The 16,922-nt window shown below is 39.1% G+C and overlaps 1 protein-coding gene across 1 annotated transcript in view; it reads right to left on the reverse strand.

The window, feature by feature from the left end:
- Window positions 1–7,247: 7,247 nt before the first annotated feature.
- The window catches only part of KHDRBS2 (KH RNA binding domain containing, signal transduction associated 2), a 413,845-nt gene continuing 404,170 nt past the window's right edge, over window positions 7,248–16,922 (reverse strand). Inside the window, exon 13 of the transcript XR_009621906.2 lies at window positions 7,248–7,485. The gene's annotated coding sequence lies outside the window, so the exon portion shown is untranslated. The remainder of the gene's footprint in view (window positions 7,486–16,922) is intronic.

The following is a 16,922-nucleotide window of genomic DNA, read 5'->3' on the forward strand; positions in this document are numbered from 1 at the left end:
GTTGGTATTCAACAGGTTCTGACCAGTTCTGGAGAACCGGTAGCGGAAATTTTGAGTAGTTCGCCCCCTCCCCATTTATTCTCTGCCTCCCGAGTCCCAGCTGAAGGAAAGGGGAATTTTGCAGTAACCTTCCCCTGGAGTGAGGTGGGAATTGAGATTTTACAGTACCCTTCCCCTGCCACGCCCACCAAGCCACATCCACCAAGCCATGCCATGCCCACCAAGCCACGCCCACAGAACCAGTAGTAAAAAAATTTGAATCCCACCACTGCCCCAGAGTAATAAACAACCAGGCTGCCCTAGATCTTCACTAACAAATTTTTTTGTGTGTCTTTTCTCACTAGTAAAGCCCAGAATTGCAGCTATGGAGCTGTTTTTGAAATCAGTGCAAACAGAACAATAGTATTTACAGATATGTGGATTTGCAGAAGAAGATGTATTGTGTTTCTCTGGAGGATCCTATTTTGAGTGTATGCTTTTATTGCTTCCTTTTCTTAAGGCCAGAGTTTGGCCATTGTCTTGCCAAAGTTTTCTGCTAAAAAGATTGACATGTCATGAGCATGCCCCTCTTAAAAATGTTTTGCACACCTCTCATATGGGAACAGTGAAACCCCTGCAACATTTCACACAATGTTTTTTTTTTTTTCCTGGCTTTTTTACGGTATTCCTGTCCAGGATCTTATGAGATGGGCTAAAGTATTAGTGATCTTTGCTGAAAAATTTATTTATTTATTGTTTATTTATTGGTTCGATTTATATGCCGCCCTTCTCTGGAGACTCAGGGAGGCTTACAATGCGTTAAGTAATAGCCGTCATACTTTTGTATATACCTGCTTAGTAGGGCTTCTGCCCCCCCCCCAAGTGCTGTTCTTTTTTATACAAAGTCATCTTATTGCCCCCACAATCCGGATCCTCATTTTGCCTACCTCGGAAGGATGGAAGGCTGAGTTAACCTTGAGCCTGGTGAGATTTAAACTCGCAGTAATTGCAGGCAGCTGGCAGCTAAGTGCTACTTAACAGCACTTTAGTCCGCTGCACCACCAAGGCTCCTTATGAAATCTTATGAAGCTGGCTAAGCCCCCCCCCCCCAAAGGCTCTCACATTGTGTGGCAAATGACTGAGAGGGAGGTATGCTCACTCTTTTGTCTGGCTCCGAAAACAGGAAGCATTGAGCCTTTTCCTTCTCTAGGACCAAGGGAAGGAATTAGTCTCCTTTCCAATTAAAATGATGCTTTTCTTGTTCACCTCTTGGAAATAAAAGATTCTCATGATAACATTAGTGTGACAGGCTCTGAACAGAGTGATGGTGTGTGCCTTCTCACAGCTCCAGCCCCCACCCCACCCCAGCTTCACAATACCTTTCCAGTTACTTTTCACTATGTCACATTTGTCATACATCGTTATTTGGATGGGGTTTCTCTTGGCAAAAAGAGGTTGACTGTCCACTTGCAGATATAGTACAATCTACTCTCAGCCTGGACATCTCCCTGCCCTAATTTACCCTTGATACAATTATGGTTGTCTCTTCTACCTTAATGAGAATGTTCTTCTAGCAACAGGGTGAAAGGTGTTCGACAGAATCAGATCTGCTCTTTCCCTTTCCCTCTCTGTAGAGCAAGGAGGCATTTCATAATTTCTCCCCCTTTCTCCTCATTAGAGGAGCAATGAGCAATGACAGCCGCTTCTTCCAAAAATGTCTTTGGGAACATAGCATTATTAGTCAAAATATTGGAGATTGTGTGGCCTGGACAGTTCTTCATTTTAGGCCTACCTGCTGTAATTCAGTGCCACCTGAGAGACAACAAGAGCATCAGTTATAAAGCACCCTTAGTTTTGCTGTCTGTCATCTTTGCAGAATAAGATCTAAGTCTCCTACTTGTTAAGGAAAAAAAATATACAAACGGTGAGTTTATCTCAGATCTATGTTTGCAAGTGAGTGCCTTAGAGAAGAGCAGTGAGATTATGATTGAAATAAGGGAAGCCTGAAAGATGCGCTAGAAATATCACAGGGGGTACTATGGCTCAGCGATTAAAGATGCTGAGGTTGTCAGCTGGAAAGCTGAGAGCCTGGGTTCAAGACCCAAGCACCTCACGATGGGGTGAGCTCCCGTTACTTGCCCCAGCTCCTACCCACCTAGCAGTTCAAAAGCATGTAAATGTGAATAGATTAATAGGTACCATTTCAGTACGAGCATTCCAGCTGCCTTGGCATATAGTCATGCTGGCCACATGACCGCAGAAGGTTCTTTGGACAATGCTGGCTCCCTCAGATAAGAAACAGAGAGGAGTACCACTCCCCTAGAGTTGGACATGACTGGACAGGGGAAACTTTTACTGCCTTTATCATAGGGATCCTAGAAAGAATATAGTTCAAGTGACAACAAAACATCTTCCCCCCCCCTCACATTCTAATAGGAGTGTTCCTCCTTAGATTTCCAGCCATCGGCATATTCCCTTCCCTTTCCACAACCCAAATTTCCATTTCTCTTCTCCAGTGAGTCTTGGCTACTATAGTTCTATAGTTCTAGAATGCTCATGATTTGTATTTCCCTGAAGTAAAAGACATTTAGACTTGTAGCATTTCTTTCTCCCTACAGATAGTCCTCAATTTATGACCATGACCACAGTAGACATCATGGTCGTAAGACATAATAATGGATTGGCCACAGGACCAACTTGATTTTATGACCCTTTTTGCAGTGGTTGTTAAGTGAATCACCACAGTCATTAACACAACCACAGTGGTTGTTGGTTCGTTATGGAGGTAGTTTTGGCAAAAACTGGAAGTATAAAACTGTAGTAAAATGTGGTCACATGACTGCAGGACACTACAAACAACCATACATGCCAAGCACCTGAAGTTTGGTTAGGTGACTGTGCAGGGGGCACTGACTGTTGGAACGCTGAATCCAGATCATAAGTAGCCCACAGGTCCACTGTAACATCGAACATTAGCTAAGCAACTGGTCATATGTCGAGGGTTACCTGTATCAGTTCATTTTATGAGTTGTTTGGGATGTTGTTTTCCATTTTGTAAGCTTTTCTGATGTTTAGAAAAATCTCCCAGAGTGCCAACCTCTACCCTGAACATAATAATATTTCCAACTATAGTTTCTTTGTTATTCCATTTCTCTTGGCTATACTATATTGGGAGAAGACATAATGATGATAAAAATGTTTGTATATTCATCTTGTCTGTCCTGTGTCTACTACCATCAGTATTTGTGTTGTTTATTTTTCTTGCGGCCTTTGGCCTAATAAGATATAATGACTACCATATATGTCTTCATAAAACTGTGGTTTTATTTATAACAGTTGCTTTTCAGTAAATAAGCTTTCAAGTCAATAAGTGAATATTGTTTTCTTTGAGTTTGCTGGGGCAGGCAGATGTCTGCAGGATGGAGAACTGGCAGGTAACTAGCCAAAATATAATTGACCAAAGTTTTTCATGGAGCAATTTAATTCAAGGAGGAGTGACAAGTCTGGATGCCTGGGAAGTTAACCATTTAGTATATCATTTATTCTCCAGGTAGAAATAAAATATGAGCATTGTACAGCAAGCTTTCATATCCTGCTTATTCCAAAGCTAAAACATTTCTTTCACACAACAGATGTTTCTGCCTCTTGCCAATATTTCTTGAAAAAAACCTACTTGCAAACAGCACAGAGATCTTCCCAAAATTAACCTATTCTGTAAGTGGCAAGTATGGATAGGATATGGAAAAGTTTCAAGAGGTTTTCCTGATAGTTTTATTTCAGTGAAATGTTTGAAATTATTACTTATTTTAAGAGACTCACTCAAGGGAGAGAATGTCTGTTATTCAAGACTGTCCGTTAAATCTGAAATTAGGTGAGCATGGTGATGATGACATTTGTCTAATGTATTCGTTAACCAAATGAGGCAAAATTGTGTGTTATTATGTCACTTTGGTGATGATGCCATTATGCAAATCTCACTAATCACACCATTTGTGCAAGTTTATGTCATTATACAAATTATGGAAATTGAGGCAAAGTGTTGTAATTTTCATCATTTGCTCAATGCCTACATTTTGTAGTTAGGTTATTCGTAGTAGAGAATGTGGTCACTTTGATAAATTAGGGAGAATAAAATTCTTCCTGTCTGATTCTAGGCTGCTGTTTTCCCTTGATGGAATCAGGCTCAAGAGGATTTTTGTTTTTAAGAAAATCATACTTCTTCTTCTTCTTCTTCTTCTTCTTCTTCTTCTTCTTCTTCTTCTTCTTCTTCTTCTTCTTCTTCTTCTTCTTCTTCTTCTTCTTCTTCTTCTTCTTCTTCTTCTTCTTATTATTATTATTATTATTATTATTATTATTATTATTATTATTATTTGGTTTGAAAGAAGAAGCTTATCCAAGTAGCTTCTTCAGAAACAACGAAATGTTTCAAACCAAAAAAGAAAAGAGTCCAGTTGCTGTGACTCATCTTCCCGCCAACTTGATCTGGATGACTGAGAATCTTCGTCAACATATTGCCATCCATTTTGGGAAAGAAACCCCTGAGGTTGGGGCAGGAATATGAAAAGGAAGCATGCTTATTATTGGTCGTTGTTAAAAATGAAAATAAAATCAGAGAAGTGGTCCACTTTTACATACGCACAGAATAATGAAGTTTATGAAACTTTACTCTTGGTTGGAAACTCCAAGTATGCTTTCCCACTAAAAATACTACCCATTGCTATTTTGCCTGCAGTTCCATTGGGGGATGTGTGTGTGTGTGTGACAACAAATAAGAGAGGTACTTAAGAAGGAAAACTTTATAGGAGAAAGAATTTGAAAAAAAAAAATCCCTTAGGAACCTTGGGGCCTTTTGCTGCCGTTTTATCCCAAAAATAGCAATTGTCAATACTAAGCACACTTTTTAACATAGCCATTTAATTTCTAATGTTAAGAATTGGTACCTCTTCTTTCATTGCTCCCTCGGCTTTCCAAGATCATGCTTCCAAAATCTGATGGCCAAAGGCTGCAATTAAACCAGCCTCGATTCCATCGTTTTTGAACTAAAATAACAATAGAATGAGGAGACTCCTTTCCATTTCGATCAATCGTTTTTGTTTTTAAAACTGCACAGACTCGACAAATATCGGCAAAAGAACATCATTCTCCTGCCCTCACCCAAGAGGTTGCAAAAAAATGGAGGAGAGATGTGACTTCTTTCCAGCAAAAATGTGTTGTTTTTCTGGGGTCATTTGTAGTTTGACCCTCTTATTTTGTCCAAGAAAAGGTGTCGCTGTTGTGAAGGCAAATCTGACAGTCTGACTCAAAAATTAATTAGAAATCGAATGCAGGAATGCAGTACAAGTCAAATTGGCTAGTTCAAAATTGTAATTACTGTGTACAGGAGTTAAGCTGTCATTAAATTAACTGTGGTTATTCTCTGAAACAATGCACACCTAGAAATATGAATGCATTTCTCTTTGGACCAGCTAAATTAGTATATCAACAGTTTTCACGTCTTTGTAACATTTGCAGTGGTGAAATCCAATTTTTTTTACTACTGGTTCTGTGGACGTGGCTTGGTGGGCGTGGTTTGGTGGGCATGGCAGGGGAAGGATAATGCAAAAATCTCCATTCCCACCCCACTCTTGGGCCAGCAGGGGTAGTATTTGCCAGTTCTCCAAACTATTCAAAATTTCTGTTACCGGTTCTCTGAACTGCTCAAAATTTCTGCTACAGATTCTCCAGAACCTGTCAGAACCTGCTGGATTTCACCCCGGAATATTGCAAGAAGACATATGCTATTACGTGGTAATGCCTTTAAATATTTTCTTGTAAATCAGTTTTCAAATAAAGTTTGGATGTCATTTGCCCTAAACATCCAATCGTTGAATCCTCTGTATGTCCACTGGCCTCCGTACAACATTTCCAGACTTGTGAAAAATTACACAATTGGTCAGATATTATTGGTCTTCGAAAAATAAAATGTTTTATACTCAAGAAAATGGATATGGAATTATAGCTAAAGAGATCTTTTTATAGTGCAGTGCCATGATATCTACTCAGAAGTAGCTTTCATTAACTTCAGTGGAGCTTCAGAGACTCTCTATAGGCTTTGAACCAAAAAGCAAGCAAATGAATAGATATTCCTAGTTGAACCGATTATTTTAGGATTAGGTCAGACAGGTGTATTTATTATAGAGTAATCTACATAAATGAAATTACCACTACTGATAGATAAATCTTTCACATTAGAAACTGGACATGGGTTAGGATTTTACACTTATGATTTGACTTGTTACTCTGACTTTGTGGGTAGGTGGATCAATGGTGTTGTGTTCTGTGCATTTCTTTCACGGAAGGGTGAAGAGCAAAAGATTCACCGCAATATAAAAAAGATGTTGAGACTCTGAAAAGAGCGCAGAGAAGAGCCACAAAGATAATTAGGGGACTGGAGGCTAAAACATGTGAAGAACTGTTGCAGGAATTGGGTGTGTCTAGTCTAATGAAAAGAAGAAACTAAGGGTGATGTGATAGCACTGTTCCAATATTTGAGGGGCTCCTACAAAGACAAGGGGGGGGGTTTCAACCTATTTTCCAAAGCACCAAAAGGCAAGATGAGAAACAATGGTTGGAAACTAACCAAGGAGAGAAGCAACCTAGAACTAAGGCGAAATTTCCTAATGGTGAGAGCAATCAGCCAACAGAACAACTTGCCTTCAGAAGTTGTAGGTGCTCCATCACTGGAGGCTTTCAAAAAGACACTGGACAATCATTTATCTGAAATGGTATAGGGTCTCCTGCTTGAGCAGGGGAATGGACTAGAAGACCTCCAAGGTCCCTTGCAACTCTATTATTCTATGTTCTACAGCTGAGCAAAATCCTGTCATTGAAGGCTGCCAACCACCAGATGTTGCTGGAAGCTCATAAGTAGGATCTGAACATCGTTAGCCTTCTTAACATCTTGCATTGAAATATGCACGCAAATACCCACCTCCCCTCCCTAGATATAAACCCAATTTCTGCTTATTATAAGAGTTTTTCTAAGGAAGGAGTTGGCACTATTTTCTTTCCTTAAGTAAAAAATCCTTAATTACTAGGAAATGTGCAGGAGTTAAATGACATCATTGTCTTGCAGTGCATTCATTAAACCAAACCCATCACATGTGAAATATCACAGGGAGTTCTTCATCCATTAATCAAGGCTGTACACTGGATCAATCTTATTTAGAGTATTATTGGTCCTGGGCAATAAAAACTCTCCCCACTAAGATTGATTCACAAGCACTTCATTTTTTTTTTCAACACTTCCAAAAGATTTATTGTTCTACGGGTTCTCCCCCCCCGCTTTGTTACAATTTCTTTCTCGCTTCCCCCCTCCGACTTCGGGGTAGGTGGACCGATGGTGCCATGTTCCCTATGTTTCCTTCTCGGAAGGGTGAAGAGCAAAAGATCGTCTTGACCTTTACAAGCACAACGTTTTGATTTGTTGGCCGTCACATCTTTTTCTGCTCTACAGTTGTCAACAGCCTGTGGAAACAGTGGAATGAGATTCAGTCAGTCATTAATTATCAGTGACACAAACACACCTGTGCAGCCCAATACAAATAAGCTCCATGAACATTTCGGATCCTTCATTATTCTTTCATGACCACAGCCGAACAAGAATGATAAAGCATTTCCTATTCCATTCATAAGTGCCAAGGCATAGGCCATAATGCTCTACAAATGAAATCATTTATGGACTGGGTTACAAATACCCCCCCCCCAAAAAAAAGTATGTGTGTGTGAACGTGCATTATTATTTTCAGCCCAGATCAATCCATTGCCGAATGAAGGATCTTTCATTGGATGTTGTGGGCCATAATCTACCACACTGATCCTATGTGTGTTTTAAGATAGAAGCATTTCAACTTCCTGGAGTTGAAGGCTGGCAGCAATGACTGGCCCAAAGACAGCCAATCAGTTTCATTCCCTAAGAAGCTATCTCTCTCTATTCCTAATGAAGCACTTTAATCCCTACATCACATTCCCCCCCCTCTCTTCCCCCTGTCCCTCCCTCTCTCTCCATTGATTTGACTGAATTCTAAAACTCAAGAGCCACCACATGATAATATGGCTTTATGAGGCAGGATCTTTTCAATGTGATCAGAATTAATGAGACTTCACAACTTCATGTTAAACGTCCCCCCTTCCTTTTAGGGTTTATTTTTCTATAAAAAATAGTTTGAGGAAAGAAGGAGTTGAGGATGTAGCCTTTAATCATCAGGTTTGGAATTTCAGAAGCTTTCCAATCATGTTGGTCTGAGGCAACAGTTGCACATTCAATAAACCTTTGATTTTTCTAGTCATCGATGCCAGATTTTATAGCAGAATTGATTAAATTGTACTGTAGTTTATGGCATTTACTGAAATGTTGCCGCTTCAATTTACTGGGCCTTTATTAATAATTGAAGCCCTCCCACTTTGTTAAACCTGTTAAAATAAAGTTGTACTGTGTTACCTATCTAATTCTGCCCGTTTTAAAAAAAACACACAAAACTTTCCTTTCTTTAAAAAAGTGAAAAGCATAGAAATTTAGCTGCAAAATCTGTACCTCTTCTTACATAACTTTCTTAAAAAAAAAAAACAAAGTAAATTTTCACAATGTCTTTCTGCTCTTGGGGGAAAATAACAATCTTTCAATTCTGTATTTCAAAAGGTTCTTTGCATGGTTCTTGCACCTTCTTCCCATGTTTGCCTGACATTTGGGAGATTCTTCTCTACGAGGAGGAATCTCACTGTTAAAATAAGAGTCGCTTTTGCGTTTTGGTGGAAGCAAAAAGAAGTAAAAGAAGTTTACTCATGTCTACAAGTGCTGGATTCCCTTGGAGAGGGTATATTTTATCCCATTCTTTCTGATTTTTTTTAAAAAATACAGTTTTTATTGTCTCCAAAATTGGTGAATAGGAGAAATGATATTTGGGATTTGCAAATATTGCTTTTGACTCAGATTTGAAGTTGAAACTTTAATAGTTTTTAACTTCTATATGTATTTGTATTTATTGTGGCTGTTCACCGCCCTGAGTCCTTCGGGAGTAGGGCGGTATACAAATATGAAAAATAAATAAATAAATAAATAAATAAATAAATAAATAAATAAATAAATAAAATTCACTTGATTGCAACCAGCCCAAGTGGCTTGATGTATTAGTATTATTATATTCTCCTAATACCCTATTTATACTCCTTGTGACTACATAGAGAAACCAACATTGGCTATTGCTTTATTCTAGGATATTTTTTTTTTCAACTTCTCAGTTTACCCTACAAGATTTCCTAGTGATCTCCTATCAAAGGATTGATGAGGTCGAATTCCATTGGATTGTATTCAAGATATAGCAAGTAGAAGTAACTATTCTCATGGTCAGAAACAGAATACTGAAGTCGATGGCCCACTGGTTTTTCACCAAATATACCTTTTGTTCCTGTCTTCTAATCATGAGCAAATATGACTTGCATTTTGGAAGGGCTTCTGAGATGATGGGATGATAAAAAGCCAATGCAATCCTAGGTTGCATTAATAGAAGGGTAGAATCAAGAGCACGGGAAGTGTTAGTACCACCTTATAATACCCTGGTGAGACCATACCTGGGATATTGCATCCGGTTTTGGTTGCCACAATATAAAAAAGATGTTGAGACTCTGGAAAGAGTGCAGAGAAGAGGAATGAATATGATTGGAGGGTGGGATGCTAACCCATATGAAGAATGGTTGCAGAAATTGGGTATGTCTCGTCTGCTGAAAAGAAGGGCTGGGATAGACATGATAGGTTTCACTATTTGAGGGGCTGCCACAAAGAAGAGGGGGTCAACCTACCGCGTTTTCCCAAAAATAAGACCCTGTCTTATATTTTTTTGAACCCTGAAATAAGTGCTTGGCCTTATTGCCATGCACTCAAAAGCCCGATTGGGCTTATTATTAGGGGATGTCTTATTTTGGGGGAAACAGGGTATTTTCCAAACCACCAGAGGGCAGGACAAGAAATGATGGGTGGAAACTAATCAAGGAGAGAACCAACTTAGAACTAAGAAGAAATTACAGTGAGAACGATGGCTTGCCTTTAGAAGTTGTGGGTGCTCCATCGCTGGAGATTTTAAAGAAGAGATTGGACAACCCATTTATCTGGAATGGTATAACCCATTGTGCAGGGGGTTGGACTAGAAGACCTCTAAGGCCCCCTCCAATTGTTGTTATTCTGTTATATATATGCAAAGTTGTTTTTTTATACATTAAATCATCAATGGCAATTATTTATGAACTTTATGAAGCCTCATCAGTGGAGAAAGATGGCTGTAAATCCTGCTTGTGAATTTCCAAAAAACAGATATTTCCAATATCTCTGAGACATTGGATGTTGGACCTGATGTGTTTTCAGGATTAGCTACCCAGGCAATAGGTGTCTAGCATTTCAACAGAACCTTTCATACATGTTCAAATAAGAAGATGCTTCCTCAGTTGACTTATTTCAGCTGTATTGGGTTTTGATTCCTATAATGCACAACCAACTCAGTCCTTGGGAGCCAGTCTCAATACCACTGAAGAGCGCTGGAGTGGGATAGTTAGTTGATGGCAGTATTATGTCTACTACTTAAAGTTAGGACTTAATATTCTAACCTTTAGCTGTCTCTGACATGATTAAATATTGCAAACTGTTTCTTCATGTCTATTATCAAATCAGCCAGTCATATAGTGGAGCCAGATGGCTCTTCCTTTGATTGGAATGAAATTACACCCACTTAGTACATTTGCAAACTCTTACACAGGCTGTATAGGACAATCATCCACCTTTGTTTGGGAAAGGGGAGGGAAGAGAAGAGAAGGAAAAGGAATGGAGAAGGGAAGAGAAAGGAGAAGGGAAGGGAAAGGAGAAGAGAAGGGAAAGGAGAAGGGAAGGGAAAGGAAAGGAAAGAAGGGAAGGGAAAGGAAAGGAGAAGGGAAGGAAAAGGAAGGGAAGGGAAAGGAGAAGGGAAGGAAAGCGAAAGGAGAAAGTAAAGGAGAAGGGAGGGGAAAGTAAAAGTGAAGGGAAGGAAAAGAAAGGAAAGGAGAAGGAGGAGAAGGAGGAGAAGGAGAAGGAGAAGGAGAAGGAGAAGGAGAAGGAGAAGGAGAAGGAGAGGGAAACAAATACAGGACTACTGATGTCCTGAAGAAAGACAGCAAAAGACAATAAATATTAGCTAAATGCTAAAAGAGATATCTTTTCAACTCATTTCAACGGTACAAAAGAAACTTCCCTGAAATGTCTTTATACATGTAAACAAAAATGAGTGCAACACTCTGCCTTTCATTATTTGAATGTTTGTGTAGGAATAATCATAAATAAGAAGAAAACTAAAGCAGGTACCTTTATATTCAAATAAGTCTAATTTATTTGAATATAAAGGTACCTGCTTTATTTTTCTTTTTATTTATGAATCTAATTTATGATTCAGTATTTGGTAATTGGAATAGCTCAGGTTATTTTAAAAGCCAAAACAGCAGTCTTCTTTCAGGAAAAAAGAAATATTTCCCACTGTTTTGATAAGCATTCATTTGTCATCTTCACTGTGATTTAAAATCATTTTAAAATCTCAGACAGGCTTTGAAAATAGCTGAAGCCAATTGGAATCTAATTCTGGTGGATTGCCTGGTACTTAATATTTTCAGCATTCTCACCGGAAATCTAATGAAGAAAAAGTAATATATGCTTTACAGAATTGAGGTTTAAAGGTCCCCACTACAAACTGCTAGCTTCTCTGTCTTTTATTTCATGTATTTATGCAAATATTTATGGCTCTTTTTAAAAGAACATGAGCAGGGAAAATGTAACTTAGCTGGATGACCATTTTTCAGAAATGCATACACTTTGATCATAAAGGGGATAATTTCAAAACTATTTTATTTCCAGCTGTGTGAGATATTTGGATGTTGACCTGAACAAGCTTGGATAATGCTACCAACATAGTCTAGTGATTATGAGTAAGTATACAGGAGCAACTTGATAAGAGTCTCAACTTTCAATGTCTCCCCTATTTCCCCCCCCCAATTTTTTTTCTCTAGATACAATATTAATTACAACTTTTCTTTAGCTTTTAGTATTATAATAGTTCTGCATATTTCAGATCAATAATTTTACTATTCTGTTATTCTCAATGATCGTTTAGTTGCCTTATATATATTGTATCATATTTTACTCTATTTATTTTTACCCCACAAATTCTTAAATTTAACTTACAGTTTTGCTTGTTAGTGACTTTATAGCTTGTTTTACTCTAACCAATTGTGACTCTCAGTTTTGCTGGTCAGTGACCGAAATAAAATGACTGATTGACTGAATGGCCATTAGCATTTTCCTTGTCCATTAAAGTAACTCTTTGCTTGGCTTTCTTTGAGCTATTTATTTCCCACACTCAAAGGGGCAAGAGAAGTCATGGGGCTCGTGTAGCGAGCCTCACAAGAACCTGTTCTAGGAATATCCTATTTCTAGTCTAATGTCAATGCTCTGAAATTATATGAGGGGATCCCTGCCAGATCAAGCCAAAGTGAAGTCTAATCTGGGATTCTATGTTCTCCTATGGCCAGCCAACAAAATGGGAAGTCATAAGATTTCCGCTGCTCCCTAGCAACCAACTGCCTATGATGGTTAGTACTTACCGTATATGATGCTTCCCTGTCTAGAAAAATGACATGATCGGACTGTCCGTAAAATAAATAGCTTGAGGATGAGTGAAAAAAAAATTGATTCAACAATGCTCCTCTTCCTCATTAGTACATGCCTAATGTACCATAAGTATATTAAAATCAAATCAGAGTGTATATTTCACTCCCAAATAATCCACATTCTATGAAAAAAACTTTTTCTGTACAAAATATGCCATGTACAAATTTTCTCTAATTTCCCATAATTTATGCAGCAGCATTTGCTGTTTTACATCATTTGTTTTGGGAAAGGAAAGGATCTATGCAGGACAACCTAGACTATACCTCCAGCTTCTGATAATGTGTGGTTGTATCAGTGGTGAAATCCAATTTTTTTTTACTACTGGTTCTGTGGGCATGGCTTGGCGGGTGTGGTGTGATTTGGTGGGCGTGGCTTGATGGGCATGGCATGGGAAGGATACTGCAAAATCTCTATTCCCTCCCCACTCCTGGGGGAAGGATATTGCAAAATCTTCATTCCCTCCCCACTCTGCAGCCAGTCAGAGGTGGTGTTTGCCAGTTCTCCGAACTACTCAAAATTTCTGCTACTGGTTCTCCAGAACCTGTCAGAACCTGCTGGATTTCACCCCTGGGTTGTATCCATGCTGACATTAGGATAAACCTCCCCCAATACATTGCTAAACGTGGATTGATAAATGCTACATTTGTGCTATCTTGGTAACTGCTGTCCATAACTTCTAAGCACACACAGTTTACCTGTGGTTGAAGTTTTCCTACAATTACATTGTTTCTCACTGCAAAAGATATGTCTCCTTTCACCTCAAGCTAGAAAAAAAAAACCCCAGCAATTACTAATACTTTTATTATATTTTGAGAGACAAGTGCACGCTTATTGTGACTTATGTCATCTACTAATTTTATCCTCCAAGGTGGCAATTTATTCTTACACGTCTAGCTCTTGGAGAAGTTTCAAAGAAATGTAGGAGTTGTCAGCACATAAGCATCAACACATTTGTGCTGCGCTGCAGCCATTCATAATGACACCGAAATGTGCACTCACTTATTTGGCATTAATTTAATGTCCCACTTAACTTCTATCAGATGCAAATAGCTGCCTCATCCATTTAAGAGTTTCCGAGCGTGCACATAATGAAGTGCTCTGTGCCTGTCAAGTAAGCAGAATTCATAACTGAAATCAGAAATGGATGAGGAAATTTACTGTCTTTCTCGCCAAAGAAAATGGAAACCTCCAAGCTGGCAGTGTCAAATTTATAACTCACATTGGTTTTCTTCCACCAGCTTTGCTCCTCTTACTCTCAGTGCTAAGAGGGTGCTCATGGATGAATATAAACGTTTCAATCCCTTTCTAAAAACAAAATTAGCACTATTATTATCGCACTAACTAAAATCCAAATAATTTAGGCATCCCATCTCTGGTATTTAAGTTGATTTTATATCTCGTGTTTCCTTTAAAAAAAAAGTCCCACTGTTTCATTTTAAAGAGTGTTCTATTTATGATCCGACTCCGTGGAGAAATATTTTTATGAGCATAAATGAAGATAATGACGATCATTAGTCACTGCCATTAGCATAAAGCATTAGAACCTTTATGCCATTCATAACAGGCTGTGACATGAGAGTAAAAATATGACTTCCCATCACGGGTGTCTGCTTACTGACTACAGCTGGTTTCTATTTTACCCAGCTCCACTGATATCAGAAGGGTGGTAAGAATAGAATTTAATAGCATGTTCATCATCATGTCTAATTGTTTCCCACCAGAGGGTATGAAGCTTTATGTTCACGATCAACCCAAAACAAATAGCCATCCTGCTTAATGGCTGCTCAATTAATGTTTATGGTCCCACTTTTATACCCTGAGTTATTTGACAAATAAACTCCGAGAAGCAATTTAAGGACCTCTGAAGCTTAATGATAAGCCAACTGATATTTAAAAAGAAACAAAAAATATATATCTGGTGAGACATTCTTTATTGAAAGAAAACCTTTGAGATTTGGCATCTCTCTCTCTCCCGACTTCATTCTATCAATGGTCAGAATTGACTTTGAAGACAACTTTTCTCCTTATGGCGTTCTAAAATAGTTAGGTGACATAGAAAGGATTCTGTTTGATTTTGTTTGATACAAATATCAAATGGAAATGCTAAATTCACTGGAGTGGATTTGTGATGCTGAGGTCAGTTCTTTAAAATATTTCTAGGATGCCCTTAAGGAGAGGAAAAACATATCTTATAAAGGTAAAATACTGTAAAGAGGTATAAGAATAAAGCATAATAATAATAAAATCCTGATCCAAAGCCAACATGCCAGCATTTAATCCTCTCTACTATCACACTAAAAATCAGACGAATCTGGGGTTAGTAACTTAGTTTGGGGTAGTAAAAGGAAGTCTTGGTGGAAGAGCCATCTGGGAGTGGTTACAACCCCAGATGGTAGCCCGGTCTGCATGAAGGAGGCAAAGGCAGGAAACATTTTCTTCCTTGTAGCAAAGAGTTTAACCGCCCATGAGAATGGCATCACTTCCTGCAGGTAGGACTTTAAACAATTGGGTCACAAATTCTTTCAGCTTCTACAGGTAGAAACCAGCTCTCTCAACTACCCAGCATGGTGAATTTACACATCCTCTGACTCTTTTGCCTTTTGGAGCCTAACTGGCAACATGTTTTGCTATTCTTTTGTCAATAAATCCCGGATCAATTCCTACAGCAATAGTAAAAATACAAGAAAAAGATAAAATACAGCATAGAAAGAGAAATCTGCATCTCCTAGCAGTCTGGCCGTCAGCGGCCTGTGTGGATTGTAGCTGATTCTGACAGCCAGGAGGCTGGTGTGGTGCTGTGCCAGCAGCCTGTGCAGCTGGCACTCAAGTCAGACAATGAGGAGGCTGGAGAAGATGTGGTGCCAGAGGCAGGGATTCAGCCAGGGCCTTCAGAACCTCCAGAAGCTCCTTTAAGTGAAGAGGACTAAGAGGAGGAGTCTTTTCTGAATGCACGGGCACGCAGAGCGGCCAAAAGGCAGGAGTGGCTCCTCAGGAGGAGGTCTCCTCTAGAGTAAGGCTTGGGGCTAATTGGCCACTCCCTTAGCCTATTTAAGGAGGAACGCCGACTGAAGCAATTTGTAGGGAACAACTTTAGTTCATTCTCCTTCGTGTCTGGATTCTTTGCAAATTGCTTCTGGGCTTTCTGCCAACCTTAGTAAGATTGTGATTACTTTATCTTTGATTTCTTGTAGGCTGTTAAGAATGTTTATTAACAGCCTTTGTTTGGAAAAGACTGAGTTATTTTAGTAAATTTAAGTTTTGTATAGACTTTGTGTGTGCTGCGTTCTTTGGGGTCTGTAGCTGGGGCAGAACAGGTACTTCAGAAAAATCTCTGTGCTCTGTCTATCTGGTGGTCACTGACACTGCTTCTTCTGCTGTTTTTCCTGTTTATATATGAGGCACCAGGGCATTTGCCCACCTGGGTCTGCTTACCCATGTCTCTCCACATTCTTTAGCCCTTGACTTCTCAATACCTTCCTCCTGCTCCTGCCTAGTGGTCAATGTGACCACCTGGTTACTCATGTGCCTACTCTCCTGGCCAATCACTGTCATGTTTTTTTTGTTTTTGTTTTATTTGATTTATATGCCACCCTTCTCCGGAGACTCAGGGTGGCTTACAATGCGTTAAGCAATAGCCTTCATACTTTTGTATATTTTTATACAAAGTCAGCTTATTGCCCCCACAAACTGGGTCCTCATTTAACCTGCCTTAGAAAGGATGGAAGCCTGAGTCAACCTTGAGCCTGGTAAGATTCGAACCTGCAGTAATTGCAGGCAGCTGTGTTACTTTTTGTCCATTTCTTTTCTCAGTCTGGTGCTTTCCTACATGATGTGCTGAAAGTTTACAAAAATAAGGTAAAAAAAGGCAAAAGTAAGGTCAAAAAAAAGGGGGAAAAGACCGCAAATCCTTGCCCCATCTGGAATTTATTTCATATATTAACTCTGAGGGGTCCTTAGTGCTGTTTGAGCTTGGTTGTTTTCTGATGATATTACTTAGTTTGAGTAAGGAACATTTGCGACCAAACAACCAAATTGAGAGAGCTCCAAGAACCCCCCATTTCAACCCTGAGCTACAAGATTTTCCTTTATTGATATGTTAACCCTGTCCTGTGATAAATGAGTGGAAAAGAAAGCTACTTGCATATTAGTGATCCATATACCTAAACTCTTCCTCCCCACTTCTGTCCAATCATGTCTAATTCTCAGAAACTGGCTGGACAAGATCAGT

This window comes from Pantherophis guttatus, chromosome 1, assembly GCF_059756535.1.
Source record: "Pantherophis guttatus breed Tessera chromosome 1, ASM5975653v1, whole genome shotgun sequence".
NCBI classification, from domain to species: domain Eukaryota; kingdom Metazoa; phylum Chordata; class Lepidosauria; order Squamata; family Colubridae; genus Pantherophis; species Pantherophis guttatus.